Source organism: Dasypus novemcinctus, chromosome 22 (genome assembly GCF_030445035.2).
Source record: "Dasypus novemcinctus isolate mDasNov1 chromosome 22, mDasNov1.1.hap2, whole genome shotgun sequence".
Taxonomy (NCBI): Eukaryota; Metazoa; Chordata; class Mammalia; order Cingulata; family Dasypodidae; genus Dasypus; species Dasypus novemcinctus.
Genome location: NC_080694.1, coordinates 62,897,622 through 62,915,044, shown reverse-complemented (window position 1 = coordinate 62,915,044; position 17,423 = coordinate 62,897,622). Strand labels below are relative to the sequence as shown.

General features: G+C 44.2%; 1 protein-coding gene and 1 non-coding gene across 2 annotated transcripts in view; one reads left to right on the top strand and one right to left on the bottom strand.

The window, feature by feature from the left end:
- EAPP (E2F associated phosphoprotein) overlaps nt 1-17,423 on the bottom strand; it is a 116,158-nt gene that overhangs the window by 60,329 nt on the left and 38,406 nt on the right.
- TRNAV-AAC (transfer RNA valine (anticodon AAC)) lies at nt 4,287-4,359 on the top strand. The gene has a single exon. It is a non-coding gene; the product is annotated as a tRNA-Val (tRNA).

The following is a 17,423-nucleotide window of genomic DNA, read 5'->3' as shown; positions in this document are numbered from 1 at the left end:
GTTGTCTTTATTTATTTATTTTTAATGTTACTTTAAAAAAAATGAGGTCCCCATATACCCCCCATCCCCCTCACCACACTCCTCCCATAACAACAACCTCCTCCATCATCATGGGACATTCATTGCACTTGGTGAATACATCTCCGAGCACTACTGCATCACATGGTCAATGGTCCACACCATAGCCCACACTCTCCTCCCGTCCACCCAGTGGGCCATACAATGTCCAGTAACTGTCCCTGCAGTACCACCCAGGACAACTCCAAGTCCTGAAAATGTCCCCACATCACATCTCTTCTTCCCACTCTCTACCCTCAGCAGCTACCATGGCCACTTTACCACATCAATGCTACATTTTCTTCGATTACTAATCACAATAGTTCATGAATAGAATATCAGTAAGTCCACTTGTTAAATATATTTGTGTAAATATTTTCAAAAAATACAGTTAACAATAGTATTGTTATATGTTTGTAGCAAGGGGTAAGAAGGTACAATATACTAATGCTAAAGATCAAATAGAATAAGAGATTTAGCTTCATGTGGTAAGCATATGTTTAAGATATTTTCCCTTCTTCATTTTCTTCATTAGAAAGGAGACTTCGATAAGTTCAATAAGCAATCTGTGCTCATCTGTGTATATTTCTGAACACTGGAGAACAGTCAACTTTGTTTTTAGGATTAGATGGGATAAATGTGCCTCACGGAATTCTTTGGAGTGATGCTTTCATAACTTAAGCTGCCTTTTGTCTGTTATTTTATTTTTTAATTTGAAATAAATTTATTTTAAAAGTAATAAAGAAAGAAAGAAAATAAGCAGACATCAGTGTTTTCATCCTTGCCTCCTAAACCAAATACATGGCACTGAATAGTCACATTCCAAGATGAAATTATTTGTGACAGAGTTCACAAATCTAGTCTGGCAAAATCTGTTCCTCCTCCTCCAATACATCTGGCCCTGCGGATGGACCGTTCTGGGTCACACTCCAAGCCCACCACAGGTACTGTGCATCGCCTGCTCTCGGTCCTGCGGGTCCTGGTTCCGAAGGACCATTTTCTGGCGACAGAGGTAAAAATCAGAGCACACAGCTCCGTCAGGATTAGGATATTAAAGAGGACTTTTTACAAACCAAATCCTCCTCTCCCCACTCCTCCACCCACCTGAGTTCTCTTGCCTGGCGCTTGGAGAGGGATTGGTTCCGCTGTGAGAACGCTTTCATTGCTAGGCGCAGCGGAGCCCGCTGATTTTTAAAAATATGCTCAAAGTGTGAGGGCGAGAAACCTACCGCCACCGGAACACTTTCCTGGAGGAAAGGACAGTTTTGCGGTTATCGAGCTCCGGGGATCTAGCAAAAGTCTGTTCCATTCTGGAGAGGGGACTTGAAACCCAAGGCAAGTCTGCCTGATTTGGGGCCGTTACTTTCCCCAATACAGGAAGGGCCCTTGGTTTGAAGTCTGGAGGGAAAGTTTTATTTTTGTTAGAACTGAACCCTCCTGCGGCTTCTGCTGTGCTGAGCTGGAAATGAGCTTTCCTGGAGCCTAGAGGCGCTTTCTTCGCCTCCCATCCCCCCCGCACCCCCCAGCGTGTGGGCGGCCCCTTCCCTTCTGCTGGGTGTCTCGGGTTCCCGGGGACCTCTGAGTGGGGTCCGGGGAGAAAGTGCCCGCCGGAGAAGCCGGGGGCTGCGGCTGCCTGGTGGGTCTGGCTCTCGTGGGAATCCAGGGAGATTTTCCCACAAATCCAGGCGGGTTTGCCACAGAGATCCGCAGGGCTGGAAAGAGCGCCCCGGCTTCCCTGCTCTCAAACACGAGCTGGTCGTCGCCGGAAAACGTCCTCACATTCCCAAAGAGACTGTGGCCGCGGGGGCGAAGGCTGAGGGGTGGACGGAGAGTGGGGAGGGACGGATGGGACGGGGGAGCCCGGCCTCGCGGGCCGCGGGGGCTGGGGCAGGGCCGCCCCGCTGCCTCTTCTCCTCGGGGCCCTCGGGGCCCACGCACCCGCGGAGAGCTCCACGGTCCCGGAGCGCGGGGCCTCCCCTGCCGGCGCGCGGGGCCCAGGTTCAGCGCGGGGCCTGGCCTTGGCGGGCAGCGGCGCGGCCCTGGGCGCCGGTGGACCCGCCTCTCCGCGCCTGCGCGCCCGGGAAAGCACCCGGATGGGGGCGGTGCTGGCGCAGCTGCGCGCGGCCCTGGGCGCCGGGGGCCCCGCCTCTCCGCGCCTGCGCGCCGGGACAGCGCCCGGTGGGGGCGGTGCTAGCCGGGGACCCGCCTCTCCGCGCCTGCGCGCCGGGAGAGCGCCCGGTGGGGGCGGTGCTAGCCGGGGACCCGCCTCTCCGCGCCTGCGCGCCGGGACAGCGCCCGGTGGGGGCTGAGCTGGCGCAGTGGGTAGAGCGAGGGCGCCCCCGCCCGGGGGCCGTTTCCAATAAAGCCCAGCGCCAAGAGCTACCCCACGCGTCGCCCGTCAGCCAGGCCTGGGTCAGTGGGTGCCAATTCGTCAAAATTTACCTCTTAAACTTGCCCCCATATTTGGGGGGGGAAGGGGAAGATACCTCTGACACATTTTAAATTTATCTAATATTTTTTGCAAATTTTCGTAAACAGGAAAGCTCATCCGGGTTTAATGACTGCTGAATCCGGCCGCTAGAACTCTTCCTGAAAAGTGAAAACGGCGCACGTCGGCCCCCGTTACGCTCCCTTTTCGTGGTACCCGTGGAAACCTGAGCGGCAGGCATCATGGGTTTAAGTCACCAAGTCACGTGGTTAATCAGGCGCGAAGACAGTGCTCCAAATTACGTCCTGGGAAATTGGATGTAAACATTCTGGAATCTGTTGCTATGTAGCTAGCAGGGAGAGGTGTAACTAAAATCCTCTTTGTAACATGAGGAAATTAACTGTCCACACTGACAAGGTAAAGGAAAATCATTTCATGAATTACAAGCTGGACAGGTTGATGTGAAAAGGATTTTGTGTCTAAAATCGCTTTTCATTTTTGGGAGGAGCGACCTTCCTGCGGAGTACCTCCATGGGATTCTGTACCACCCGGTGAAAACATTCATTAAGGAGAAAGTAGCTAGTTTCTAACACTTCGGGAAAACATTTTAGTGGGAAAAAAGGGCAGTGATGAAATCAAGTTAATGGCAAAAAATGATGAGAGATGCAGTGCCATCCCATAAATCCATGGAAAGGCTGGCAATTGAGTGTGCAGAGTGCAGAGCAGTAAATGAGTGACCCAGAAAGAAAAAAGAAAAAAGAAAAAAAGAGCACTGTGTCTCCTGTAGTCTCGGGGAACATACTCTAGTCGTAAAGAACCCCCAGGTTCTCCAGCCTCACTCCTTAACATCTTCTCGTGGACAAGTGGGCACATCCCGTCTCTATCCTCGCCCCCCCCCTTCCCCCAACCCCCGCCCCAGCCAAGCAGTGCTCTGGCTGAGACAAGCAGAGCTTCCATTCCTTTGGTCCTGGTCTGAAAGGTTCGTTTTCAGGCACCCGAGAAGGGCACATTCGAGTGCCTTGCCCCATAGCCCGAAGTTTCCCGAACTCTGATTTTCTAGATGATGCTTGAATTCACATGGCTGTACTTTGGGGAGGTGCTTGTGTGTGTGTTTAACTGTGTTGCTGAGAGAAGGTTTTGATTAAGTCTCAGAAGTTTTTAAAAACTTTTATTCTGAAGTAATTTCCAATTTACATAATAGTTCCAAGACTGGAACAGAGGATTTCCGTATTTCTTTATCCAAGGTTCACACATTTTTAAACTTCAATTTGCCACATTTCCTTCCTAGTTATTGTTATTATCTCTCTTTTTATCTATATATCAATTTCTCTTTCTTTGAGCATAGATTGCATAGAACATGACTTTTATGCCTTAATAAATCATTTTTTTCTCTAAAAACTAGCATAATCTATTACAATAAAGTACTTAAATTCAGGAAATACAACGTTTATACACTACTAATCTGCCGTTATTCCAATCTCGCCAATTGTCCCCAAAACGCTCTGCGTAGTGAAATTTCCCGGTTCACGATTCAGTCGAGGGTGATCCATTGCCTTTAGTTAGGTCCGTTTAGTTTCCTTTTATCTAGGACTGTCCTCAGCCTTTTCTTGTCTTTCATGACATTGATATATTTAAAGTGTAGAGACCAGTTGTTTATAGAATATCTGCCACCTTAATTTAGCAAGTTTTTCTATTACAGCAAACTGTGAAAAGAAAAAAAAAACCATAATCTAAAACGTGCCTTAGAGGAATGATCTAGCACTAAAATATTAATAGTCAGGGAAAAAGACAGAGCCACTGTGTTTCCGTAGTGTAGCGGTTATCACGTTCGCCTAACACGCGAAAGGTCCCCGGTTCGAAACCGGGCGGGAACAACGGCCTTTTTGAAAACTCTGCACCTTGCATTTAGCTTGATCGAGATACCACTTGGGTCAACCAAACGTACGATAGCCGGCCAGCCCACGGGCCTGATCAGCACCCACCACGTGCTCCGCGGACCCCACCTCCCCTTTGCCCGGGGGCCTGGGTGAGCTCAGAGCCGAGAGCAAGAGCGGCAGGAGCAGGTGGACGGTGCGTGGACAGCACGTGGCCGGGGCTGCCCCACGGTCGCCTGTAAGGCTGGAACCAGGGGTTTTAGGAAACCTTCAAGGGGCGACAGAGACCTGCGTAGGGGGGGAAGGGAGGACCGCGGCCCTTTTCCTGCGCTCAGGAAAGCGCGCGTCCGTCTGCCGGCCGGAGACGAGGGCCGCCCTGACCTCGGGATCGCCCTTGCCCTCGGCTCCCGCCTCCCGCCCCGGCCCCGCGCGGCCCGGGAGGTGGGATTAGGCTCGACTCGAGCGCGCTCAGCTCTCGCGGGCAACGCCGGGCCGCGCCTCTGCGCAGCGGGAGCCCCCGGGGCTGGGCCCTGCCCGCCCTCCCCGCCAGGCTCGGCTCGGGGTGCTCCGGCAGATCACTGGGCGCTCCTCGCCAAGGCAGGGCAATCCGGCTGGGTTACTGCGTTGTAGGCGAAGGTCCGTGGAGCGGGGGCTCCGGCTGTCGCTAGAAACGCCTTCCTCCCTGAAATCTCCCTGGACTCAGAATCCAGCACAGCTTGCAGGCGGGGCCAGCAAACAAAGCTGTCCTGGGAAAGGACCGATTCCCACCAGGATCCCGATCACCACGGGAGCCCACGAGGTTCCCACAGCGGAGGCCAGGGGACTGTGTGGGAACGCCTCTGTGGAGTATCACTCAGTACTTCCACCCCCACAGTAAACGTTAGTGGAAAACTACAGGTTAATAACACACGACTGTTGAGACTCAGACCATTCCAGACTGAAGATTGGGATGACTTCACGAGGTAAAGAACCCTGACGGCTTGAGGTTCTGGCTGAGGCAAGAGAAATACAGAATAGATGGTGAAAGAAGGAAATCATAGCCATCAACCAGGCCTCCTGAATAATTACCAAAGTGAGGGCTGTAGTTGCCTTGCATATTTTCTACGTGTGTATTCTTACAATAGTGTATGAGAGGTTTTTTCCTTCACATTCCTGCCAATGCTTATTTTTTGTCTTTTTTTTTTCATTTTAGCCATCTAATTGTCTTGTTTTATTAGAATGTCTGTTTTTCCTAATGATCTATAGGCGATCTTTACCTAGTTTGAATTCAAGTCTTCTATCATATAGCTGCATTCTGAATATTCTTTCCCACTCTGTGATTGTCAGTTCATCCTCTTTTAAGAAACAGAAATTCTTAATTTTTACATAATTGGCCTGGTGGAATGGAGGGCAGGACATAGGTGAAGAAATCATTCTTCTTGGAAGGAAATGCATCCAGGAGCTCGGAGGACAGGTGACTGGGTCTGCTCTTTTGGAATAAGGAGCTGGGACATGTTTGGGGAGCTTCAGCTAACTAGGTGGGAGTTCAAGAACATTTTCCCAATATAGAAATGGATGGGAAAGCAAATATAAGATGAAAGAGCTTGTGTTTAGAGCTAGACCCAGGACGCTAAGGCACAGAGGGGGGCCAGGATTCCTAGGGAACCAGACATTCCTGCCTCTAACAGACGTGAGGACACTGGCAGTGAGGCTCACTCCACACCTGGCCATCAACTCTGCCTTCCTTGGGCAGGACCAGCTTAAGCGTTGGTGAGGCTGAGCTGCAGTTGAACTTCATGGCCCTGGAAGGGCTGGGAAGCAAAGCCTGGCCAGGGACGTAGGTTCTAAGAGTGGGAGGGGAGAGTTTCAGGCAAAAAAAGAATTGAGTCTGCAGGAGTGACTAATCTGTGTCTCTGTCTGGTGACTGAGGGGTGATTCAAGATCCTGTTTCCCACTACAATCCTGTTTTTTCACTTGCAAAGTGGTCAGTGCTCAAGAAGATGGGGTGGGCTGTGTGTCCAGTGAAGTAACCTGTTTCTCAGTCCTGTGTCCATTCCCAGTCTCTTCATCAGGATGTGGGTCAGAGAGAGAAAGCAGTTAGGAGTAGTAAATGGGAGTGTTTTCCTCCCAGGAAGGGGCTGATTCAGGAACTAGGGAGACATGGAGGGGGACTCCAAGAGGGAAGCTGGCCTGGGGCTCCCAGTGGCTCAGACAACTGCTTGTTTCCTTTTGAGTGGAACTCTAAAGCCTAGATTTCTTGCAGACAGTGACAGCGGTTTGTTTACCCATCTCCACGTTCACCCCAGCCTCCCCCAGACCCGAACAACTACTCTCCATCAACCCCTGCCATGAGGTCCCCTCCTCCCTGCAGACTGGCATGTACCTTAACTAATATACACATTTAGGTTTCTTCAGCTATTCACTTATGTATTCTTTATTCTTGTCAGTTAGGGGGGCCATCCCATGCTCTTTCCCTCAGGAAAGGGATATAACAGGGCAGAAAGGAGCAACAGTCCTTTAAGTCTTTCTCTGAGTTTGGTTTCCAAAAGCCTAAAAATCTTGGAGTACCAGAGAGGGAACAAGAAAGAGGTATGTTTTAGGGAGATGTTGGGTGGGACATGCTGGAGATTATCAAAGGTTCCCCTGGAGTGGGGGAAGAAAATGGAGATGAATAATGATGCGGTGGAGATTATGGGGCACTATGAGTTGGGTCTTGTGCTTTTCTCCCTCTATAAAGTCCCAAGGGGTCAGAAAAACCTCAAAGAAGAAAGGGGTGTGGAATTAGCCCTGGTACAGGGAAACTCAGACAGCCTGTCAGAGATTTTCACAATCAGTGCAATGGGAAACATCAGACTGATCCTAATATATTTATGTGAGTCAAAGAATTTTCACAATATTGCACCACCAAGAGGGTGGAGTGACATGTTCGAGGTTCCCTCTGCACACAGATTTTTTTAAAATAAAAAAACAGAAATATCTTTCTCAGAGTTTCAAAAAACATTCATAGGGAGGTGGTAATTGAGTGAGTACCAAATCAAGAAATAGACAATTTAAAAGTGGTCATTTACCTCATGATGCCCAGGCTGCATGTATGTCTGTACCAGTCTGTCCAGTAGCAACCTGAAGAACTGAACCAGGGCACTGTCTCTGGCTCTCCACTCCATGATTTGCCTGAAAAAGGAATTGCTCATGGGGCAGCTAAACAACCAAATCACAGTGACTTGGACAAAGGATTGCCTGCTTTAAGGCATACAACAGAACACCCTGATGGGAAGAAAGACTGTTTCCTTGGGCAAGAGGAGGCATTTGGATCTGGGTAATGCCAGAAGTGCATGCAAAGGACAAGACATGCTCAGAAAAGACAAGAGAAGACCCTATGCCTTCACCTCAGGCTGTTCTTCAAACTCATTGCTAGGCTGCTGAGCTGGGAAGGAGAACCACAGCCAGCACAGCACCTATCTGCACAGTCTGTGAAAGGTGTTTTTGCTGTTGTTGTTTTCAGTTCCTGCCATTCTAAGAAATCCCTGTCATAAAACTAGTTGAGTACAAGGATAAAGACAGACACCCCAGGGCCCAACATCCAGAATTAACCCATTAAAATATCAAAATGTCCAGTGTGCATTGAAATATTATAAGGTATATAAAGAAGTTACAAATGATGGTTCATAGAATGGAACAGATAAAACATCACAAACCATCAATAAAAATCCCACACTTTGGATATACCAGACAAGACTTTTTAAAAATGTTCTTGAATATGCTCAAGAGTTAAAGGAAAGCATAGAATTAGAACTGAAGGATATCAGGTAAATTACATACAAATAAAGTTACTTCAATTTTAAAAACAGGAATTGTAAAAAGCAACTGGACAGATGTGAAGTCCACAGTAACTGAAATGGAAAAAATTACCTAGATGGGTTAAATAGCATATTGGAGCTGGAAAAAGAATCAGTGAAGTTGAATATAAGACTATTAAAATTATTCAGTCTCAAAAACAGAAAGAAGACAAATTAAAGAAATGTGAACAGATCCTAAGATACCTGTGGGACGCAATCAAGCACACCAACACACAAGTTATGGGGACTCTCAGAAGAAGAAAGAGCAAAAGAAGCAATAGTAATATTCACATAAATAAATTCTGAAAACTTCCCAAATTTAATGAAAGACATGGATAAACACATCTGAGAAGCAAACTGCCAACAGGATAAACTCAAAGAGATCCTCATAGAGGCAATTATAATCAAACTGTTGAACGCCAAGAGACAATCTTGAAAGCAGCAAGAGAGAAGAAACATGTCCTGTACAATGGAGTTTCTGTAAGATTAAACTCTGATTAAATACTGATTTCTCACCAGAATCTATGGAAGCAATAAGGCAGTGGGATAACATATTTAAAGAGCCAAAAGAAAATTAAACCTGCCAACGAAAAGTTCTATATCTGGCACAACCATCTTTCAACAATGAGGGAGATATTAAGGCATATTAACAAAAGTTGAAGGAGATTTTCACCACAAGACCAGCCCTACAAGAAGTGCTAATGGGAGCTCTTTAGATGGAAAGCAAGGACAATAGAAAGTAGATCAAAGCCACATGAAGAAATAAAGATCTCTGGTAAAGATAACAAATTGGGTAAATATAAATGCCACTGCTATTGAATTTTTTATTCGTGACTCCATTTTTTTTTCTTACAGGATCTAAAATGCAAATGCATAAAAAGCAATGATAGATCTATAGTTTTGTACATACAATTTATAAATATGTAATTTGTGACAACAACATAAAAGTGAAGGAGTGAGAAGTATAGACAGACAGTTTTATATGCTATTGAAGTTAATTTGGTGGGGGATTTTTTTCCCTACCTGTTAAAACAAATAAAACCGTACAATGTGTATTAGTCAGACAAAGGGGTGCTGATGCAAAATACCAGAAATTGGTTGGTTTTCATAAAGGGTATTTATTTGGGGTAGGAGCTTACAGATATCAGGCCATAAAGCATAAGTTACTTCCCTCACCAAATTCTATTTTCACATGTTGGAACAAGATGGCTGCTGACTTCTGCAAGGGTTCGGGCTTCCTGGGTTCCTCTGTACTCAGCTTCTCAGTTACCTCCACAAGGTCAGCTGTAGACTAGGAGGCTCTCTAGACTTTGTGTCTCTCCACCAGGTCAGCTGTACACTATCTGGTGAATGGTTCTGTCTCTCTCCCTGGGGTTCCTGCTGTGTCTCAGGAGCCTTCTTTACTCCTCTGTGTTCTTCTCCTGGCTCAGGTCCTCACTTCCTGAAGCTTCTCTTTCCTCTGTGTGCTGACTTCCTGGGCCTCCAGCTTAAGACTTCAGCATCAAACGCCAACAATAGAAACCCCCAACTCTGTCCTTCACCATGCCTTTTATCTGTGAGTCCCCACCCACCAAGGGGCAGGGACTCAATGCCCTAATGATGTGGCCCAATTAAAACCCTAATCATAACTTAATTACGCCCAGGTACAGACCAGATTACAAACATAATCCAATATCTGTTTTTTTAATTCATAGCCATATCAAACTGCTATACTCTAACCTCTGAATTCCAAAAAGATATTATAATATTCAAAAATAAACTTTAAATTAATAACAATGCAAGTAATAAATCATATCACAATCAATTTAAAGAAATATAGTTTATCTTGGGGCAAAGTCCAGTCTGCTATAGACCTCTGAAATGTACAAAACAATTTATCTGTTTCTAATACACAAATGTACAGACAAAGGATAAACATTTTCATTACAATAAGGAGAAATTGGGAGGGAGACATGAGTCACGGGTCCTTTACAGTTCAGTAAACCTTTAGGGCATCCTCCATTCGATTTCAGTCTAAGAGTCGTTCTTAAGATGATGGTTTCTTCTCCTTGGTGTCTTATGGGAACCCGCCCTTTCCACATGCTTGCTCAACAGCCATTTTCTTGGTTCCACCCTCATCAAGCATCCGGGTGTCAACCAAGCTCTAGTCCTCACTCTCCAGGAGTGTTGGGGTGATTTCCACACCTTACCCAATCTTGGAGTTAGAGTCTTAACCCCCCTAGTACAGTGATATGAAGACAACATTCCCCTAACCTTTGGCATACAGTCTCAGCCCTCTCAGAGCAATGAGTTGACCACCTGACCTTCCCTAACTTTTGGGAGACAGATTCACCCCACTCAGATCTGTGGGATGCTGACCTTAACCGCCCTAATTATTGGGGAATATTTTCCACCCTCTCTGTACCCTGGGGCAGCAAAACTCTCCCAGAACATCAGACAGGACCATCCACCCTCTTCAGCTGCTGGGACAAACTCACCCTCTCTGTACACATGGGTGGGGTTCCTCTCTTGGAACCTTGTGGTGATGTCCTAATTCCAAATCTCAGTTTTCACGGTTTTCCTCTTAAAAATGTTTCTCCTTCAATCTCTCCTTGCCATGCCCCTTTCAGTCCAAGCTCACAGTGGTTTTGTTCATACAGCTCTCTCAAAAACCTTGTTCGTTTAGCATGCAAGAAGCAGGGGTCCAAGCCATCAGACAGTAAGATTTTCCACAAGTCTTTCCTAGATAACTGCATTTTCAGTCTTGATTTACCAGTTCCAAATTTAGTTAAGTCCTCCAATGGTGCACTTTCTTCTGGGAGCTTGATTTCCAGAGGCTTGGAATGTCCAGAATCATTTTCTGTTTTCTTTGTGCCCAACAATTCAGTCCTCAGTATATCTCTCTCATCCAGCATTTTGCTATAAGCTGCACGCAGAAGCCAAGCTGCATTCTCTGGGTTTTATTTGGAAATTTCTTCAGCTAAATGCCCAGGCTTGCCATTTCCAAATCCTGCCCTCCTTAAAACACCAGGACTTAATCTTGCTAAGTTTTCTGCAACTTTAAAACATGGATTGGGAAACAGACTTGGCCCAGTGGTTAGGGCGTCCATCTACCACATGGGAGGTCCAAGGTTCAAACTGCCGAGCCACACAGCGGTGTCCGCGCAAGGAGTGCACCCATAAGGAAAGCCACCCAGCACGAAAGAAAGTGCAGCCTGCCCAGGAATGGCGCCGCCCACACTTCCCGTGCCGCTGATGACAACAGAGGCGGACAAAGAAACAAGACGCAGCAAATAGACACAGAGAACAGACAACCAGGAGAGGGGGGGAATTAAATAAATAAATAAATCTTAAAAAAAAAAAAACATGAATTGCCTTTGCTCCAGTTTCCAATAATAGATTCATTTACTTCTAAGGCATCATAAAAAGTCTCTTTAGCATCCATATTGCTATCAACAGTCTCTTCAAAGTGATCTAGGCCTTTTCCATCAAGCATCTCACAATTCCTCCAAAAAATACCCCTTACCCATTTATGAAATTGTTCCAGCATTTTGGTAATTGCAAAAGCACTTCCTCACTCCTCAGTACCAAATTCTGGTGTTTTGCATCAGCACCCCTTTGGCTGGCTAATACACAATGTATTCCCTTTACAACAGGCATTTATTGGCTCATGATTTTCAGGCTAGGAGGAGTCCAAAGTCAAGGTGTCGGCTGGCTGCCAGTGACCCTTGGTCCTTTGTATTTGTATTAAATGGCAATTCATGTATCAGTGACTTCTGTTTTTCTTCCAGGGTCCATTGACTTCCATCTTATGTCTGGTGCCCTTGGCTTTTTTGTCTGTGGTCTTCTCTACAAGGCCTCCAGTAAATAGGATTAATACCCATCCTGATTCAGTTGGCTACACTGTAACTAAAAATAACCTCATCAAATTTTTATTACAACAGGTTCTCACTCAAACCATTTAATATTCAGAACATATTATTCTATATAATTCAATCCCCAACAGTTGTATCAAAGCAAATGAGATTTAGGATGTTAAATTTAAGCACCGTAGTAATCACAAAATAATGTTTGAAAATATACACAGAATTATATGAGAGGGAATTCTAAATGTTTCATTACAAGTGGTTAATTTAAAAAAATAAGCAGTATGAAAAATTGAGGGACAAAAAAGTTATAAGCCTTTAAAAACCAAAGATTAAAAGGCTAAAAATAAGCCTTACAGTATCAGAAGTTACTTTAAATGTAAATGGATCAAACTCTTCTGTCAAAGGGCAGAGATTGAGTGTGTGCAAGTGAAAAATGATGGAGTAGGAAATTTTACAGATCATTCCCTCCATCAGAGAAAATGAATAAGTAGGAAAGGGGGAATTGGAATTGAGGAAGTGGTAAACCCTAGAACTAGACTGGGTATTAGGAACAACCACAGAAGATCCAAATTTAGTAAAAGACTGCTGAGAGTTTGGTTTTTGTAAGTAAAAACATAAACTATTGACTAGCCCCAACCTCTCAGCCTCACCACATCATCTGTGGAAATAGTTGGGATTGCACAAACATGGCCTAAATCCCAGGAGCAGTCAGCCGGGCCTAGGCAGGCAAAGGAAATTTTGTCTTCCAAAAGTTGGGTTGGAGGTTGAGATTGATCTGATAGATCCTTGAGGGACTGGTGTCCATGATCATCTTGGTTTCGGCCCTTAGGGCAACAGCTCCAATCCTCCCAGCAGCATCCACCAGGACAATTCCTTTGGTTTTTCTTTTCCTTCTCTGTGTGATTCTTAGACTGGCAGATCCCTGGGTCCCAGTAGATGCTGTCCTTGGTTTTGGTCCTCTGGGTAACAGTGACTTCTTGCCTCACACCAACATCTACTCAGACATAAAGAGTCAGTTCATATTTTCTATTGTTTGTGTTTCTTTCTCTTGCTTATGTGGTTTGGTCAAGCAGATTCTCAGTTTCATCCCTCTTTGCAAAGAGGCTTCAGACTTCATACCAGTATCAACTAGGATGTAGAACAAATGGAACTTCTAAAAATTGTTGTTGGTTTACTTTCTCTTCTTTTTGTGGTCTAGTGTATCCCTGAGTTACCAGTGTAGATGCTGACCTTGACAACAGCTTCTGGCTCCCCCCCAGCATCTAACTTAGAAAGGAGGTATGTTTTTTAATTTCTCCCCACTCCCTTGTTTGTACTTGCTGTGTTTGTTCACCTTCTTTAGGATGCACTGGAAGCTGAACCTGGGACCTCCAATGGGGGCTGGAGGTGTCTAATCACTTGAGCCACCTCTGCTCCCTGCTTTGTTGCGTCTACCATTATGTTTTTCATGTCATTTTGTCACAGCAGCTTGCTGTTTTCTTTTTTTTAAGATATATTTTTTATTTATTTCTCTACCCTCTCTCCCACCCCACCCCCACCCCCCATTGTCTGCTCTCTTGTGTCCATTCACTGTGTGTTCTTCTATGTCCACTTGTATTCTTGGCAGCACCAGGAGTCTGTGTCTCTTTTTGTTGCATCATCTTGCTGCATCAGCTCTGCATGCATATGTACAGTGCCACTCCTGGGCAGGCTGCTTTTTTCATGCAGGACAGCTCTCCTGGCAGGGCGCACTCCTTGCACATGTGGCTCCCCTATGTGGGGGACACTCCTGTGTGGCATGGCACGCCTTGTGCATGGCAGCACTGTGCATGGGACAGCTCACCACATGGTCCAGGAGGCCCTGGGTTCGAACCCTGGACCTCCTATATGGTAGGTGGACACTCTATCAGTTGAGGCACATCCACTTCCCTCATTATCTTCTTTAGGAGGCACCAGAACTGAACCTTGGACCTCCCAAGCAATTGGCAGTAGCTCAGTCCCTTGAGCCATATCCGCTTCCCTGCAGTATCTTTTTTTAAAGGGTGTTTTGTCTGTGTGTTAGTGTTCTTTCCCTCTATCTCTGTCTCTCTTTCTCTGTATCTCTCTCTCTCTTTTCTTACTTTTCTTTTTTCTTGTCCTTGGTCTGGTGGACTGAGGAGCAGGAGAACTAGATTTCCAGAGCTACCAAACCAATACTCAGGGAAACAGATGCAGCTCAAGTGATAAGTCCTCTGCCTACCATATGGGAGGACCCGGGTTCAATCCCTGGGGCCTCCTCATGAAAAAGAAGAGGAGAAAGCGTGCCTGCGTGGCAAGCCAAGTGCCCACGTGAGTGTTTACAAGAGCTGGGTGCTGTGTGAGTACCCTGCATGAGTTCCCACATGGCAAGCTGAGTGCCCACATGGTGAACCGGTGCTGGCATTGTGAGCCAGTGCCCACACAAGTGAGTCACGCAGCAAGATGATGATGCAACAAAAGAGAGACAAGGGGAAGGTCAAGGTGAAGCGCAGCCGAGACCAGGAACTGAGGTGGCGCAAGTGACAGGGAACCTCTCTCCACATCAGGAGTCCCCAGGGGAGAAAGAAGAGAAGACAAAAACAGAAGTAGATACAGAAGATCACACAGCAAATGGACACAGCCAGCAAAAACAGCAGGACGGGGGCAGAAAAAATGGCAGATGATTTTTTAAAAAAGCATAATATTCAGAATGTTCAGAATTCAACAAATAATTACAAACCGTTCAAGAAGACAGAGAGACAAGGGAAAAAATTCATTGGAAATTACTCTGAAAGTTGCTCAGTCTCTGAAATTACTAATGAGATTAAAACTATAAAGAAAAACCAAGTGGAAATTCTGAACTCAAAATTCAATTACTTAGATGAAAATTTCAAAAATTTCAATAGAGGAGTTCAAAAGTAGTTCAGAGGAGGCAAAGGATAAGTTTATTGAACTTGAAAGTAGACCAATTGAAATTGTATAGTAGGAAGAGCAGAAAGGGAAAAGAAAAGGAGGAAAAAAAAAAAAAAGAACACAGCCTGAGAAGCCCTGGGACACAACTAAGGCACCAACATACATATTTTAGGTACCCCGGAAAGCAAAGAGAGAAATTAAGCAGCAAAAAAAATATTCAGAGAAACAATGGCTGAAAACTCCTGAAATCTGATGAAATATAAACATCCAAGAAGCTCAACAAGTGTCAGGCAGGATGACTCTGAGGACCTCTAAATGTATTTTTATCAAACTGTTGAATGCCAAGGACAGAGACAGAATCACGAAAATAGCAAGAGAGAAGTGAAACAATGCATACAAGGGATTCGATTTCTCATTAGATACCATGAATACAGAAGCCAGTGGGAGGATTTATTTAAAATGCCAGAAGAAAAAACTTGTCCAATAGTAATAAGCCTAGCAAAGATTTCCTTCAAAAATGAGGAAAAGTTTAAGACATTCCCAGACAAACAAAAGCCAACAAAGTAGATAATCTCAATGAAATGGGAAAATTCCCAGAGCGAAATTGACTAAAAAACAAGTAGATAACCTTAATGAAACTATAACGAGCATAGAAATTGAGTCAATAATCACAAACTTCTACAAAAGAAAATAACAGGACCAGATGGCTTCATTCATAAATTCTACCAAACATTTAAGAAAGAATTAACACCAGTTCTTCTCAAAATCTTCCAAAGAATTTAAGAAGAGAAACACTTCTTAATTCATTCTATGAATCTGGTATCAACCTGATAACAGGACCTAATAAAGAAATAAGGAAAGAAAATTATAGACCACTTTCCCTTATGAATACAAATGCAAAAATCCTTAACAAAACATAGCAATCTGAATCCAATACTAAAAGATGATTCAATAAGACCACGTGGGATTTATCCCAGAAATGCAAGGTAGTTCAGCATAAGAAAATCAATGTAATCTACCATGTAATAGAATGAAGGGGAAAAAAATGGCATGATTATCTCAATAGACACAGAAAAGGCATTTGACAAAATCCAGCACCCTTTCCAGATTAATCAAAAACATTTTAAAAACTAGGAATAGAAAGGAACTTTCTCAACATGAGAAGGGATATTTATGAGAAACCAGCAGCTAACATCATACTCAACAGGGAAAGACTTAAAACCATCCACCTTAAGATCAGGAACAAAACAAGAATGCCTGCTTTCACCACTACTATTTGATACGTACTAGTAGTTCTAGCTACAGGAATTGGGCAGGAAATATTTTTAAAATGTAGCAATCTAGGAAAGGAAGAGGCAAAACCATCTCTACTTGAAGATGACATAATTTATTGATAGAAAATTCAAAGGAATCCACAATCAAACTCCTAGAGTTAATACATGATTTCAACAAAGTGGAAGTACACAAGATCTACATGCAAAAATAAGTAGTATTTTTATGCATTGACAATGAACTATATGAAAAGGAATTTGATAAAACAATTCAAATTGCAATACCATTTAAAAGTAAAATGTGTAGGAATAAATTTAACTAAGCATATAAAAGACATGTACCCTTAAAACTGCCGAAAGAAATTAAAAGGAGATATAAATAAATGGCAAGAAATCTCAAGTTCATGAATTGGAAGACTTAATATTGTTAACGTATCAATATTACCCAAAGCAATCTTAAAATTCAATTTAACGAGGTATGTAAAGGCTCTATATTGAGAAAACTGCAGAACACTGCTGGAAGAGGTAAAAAAAAAAAAAAAAAAAAAAGGCCTAGACAAATGGAAGGACCTTACATGTTCATGAATTGAAAGACTAAACATCATGAAGATGTCAATTCTATTCAAACTGATTTATAGATTCAATGCAATATCAATCAAAATTCTTACAGCCTACTTTACAGAAATGGAAAATTCAATTACCAAATTTATTTGTAAGGGAAAGTGGTCCTTAATAGCCAAACACACCCTAAAACAGAAGAGCAAAGCCAGCGAACTCATGCTTCCTGACCTACGTGTATGTTTATAAAATCACAGTCTTCAAAACAGCATGGTATTGGCATAAAGATAGGCACATCGATCAATTGAATTCAGTGTTCAGAAACACACCCTCTTCGTTCTTTAAAGATTTATTTTATTCTTTATTTATAGATTTATTTTTATTTATTTACTTCTCCCCACCCCCTTGTTGTTTTTCCCTTGCTGTGTCTGTCCATCTTCCTTGTTTGTTTAGAGTGCACGGGGAGCCAAACCAACAAGCTCCCATGTCGTAGGCAGGAGCCCACTCGCCTGAGACACAGCCGTTTCCCTGATCAATTAGATTTTTTTTAATTTATTTTTTTTAATTTATTGAAGTATATAACTCAGACATAAGCATACATAAACAATAAGTGTATAGTAATAGTAGTGAACTTACAAAACAGACATACATAGCATCATACAGAACTCTCATAACTCACCCTA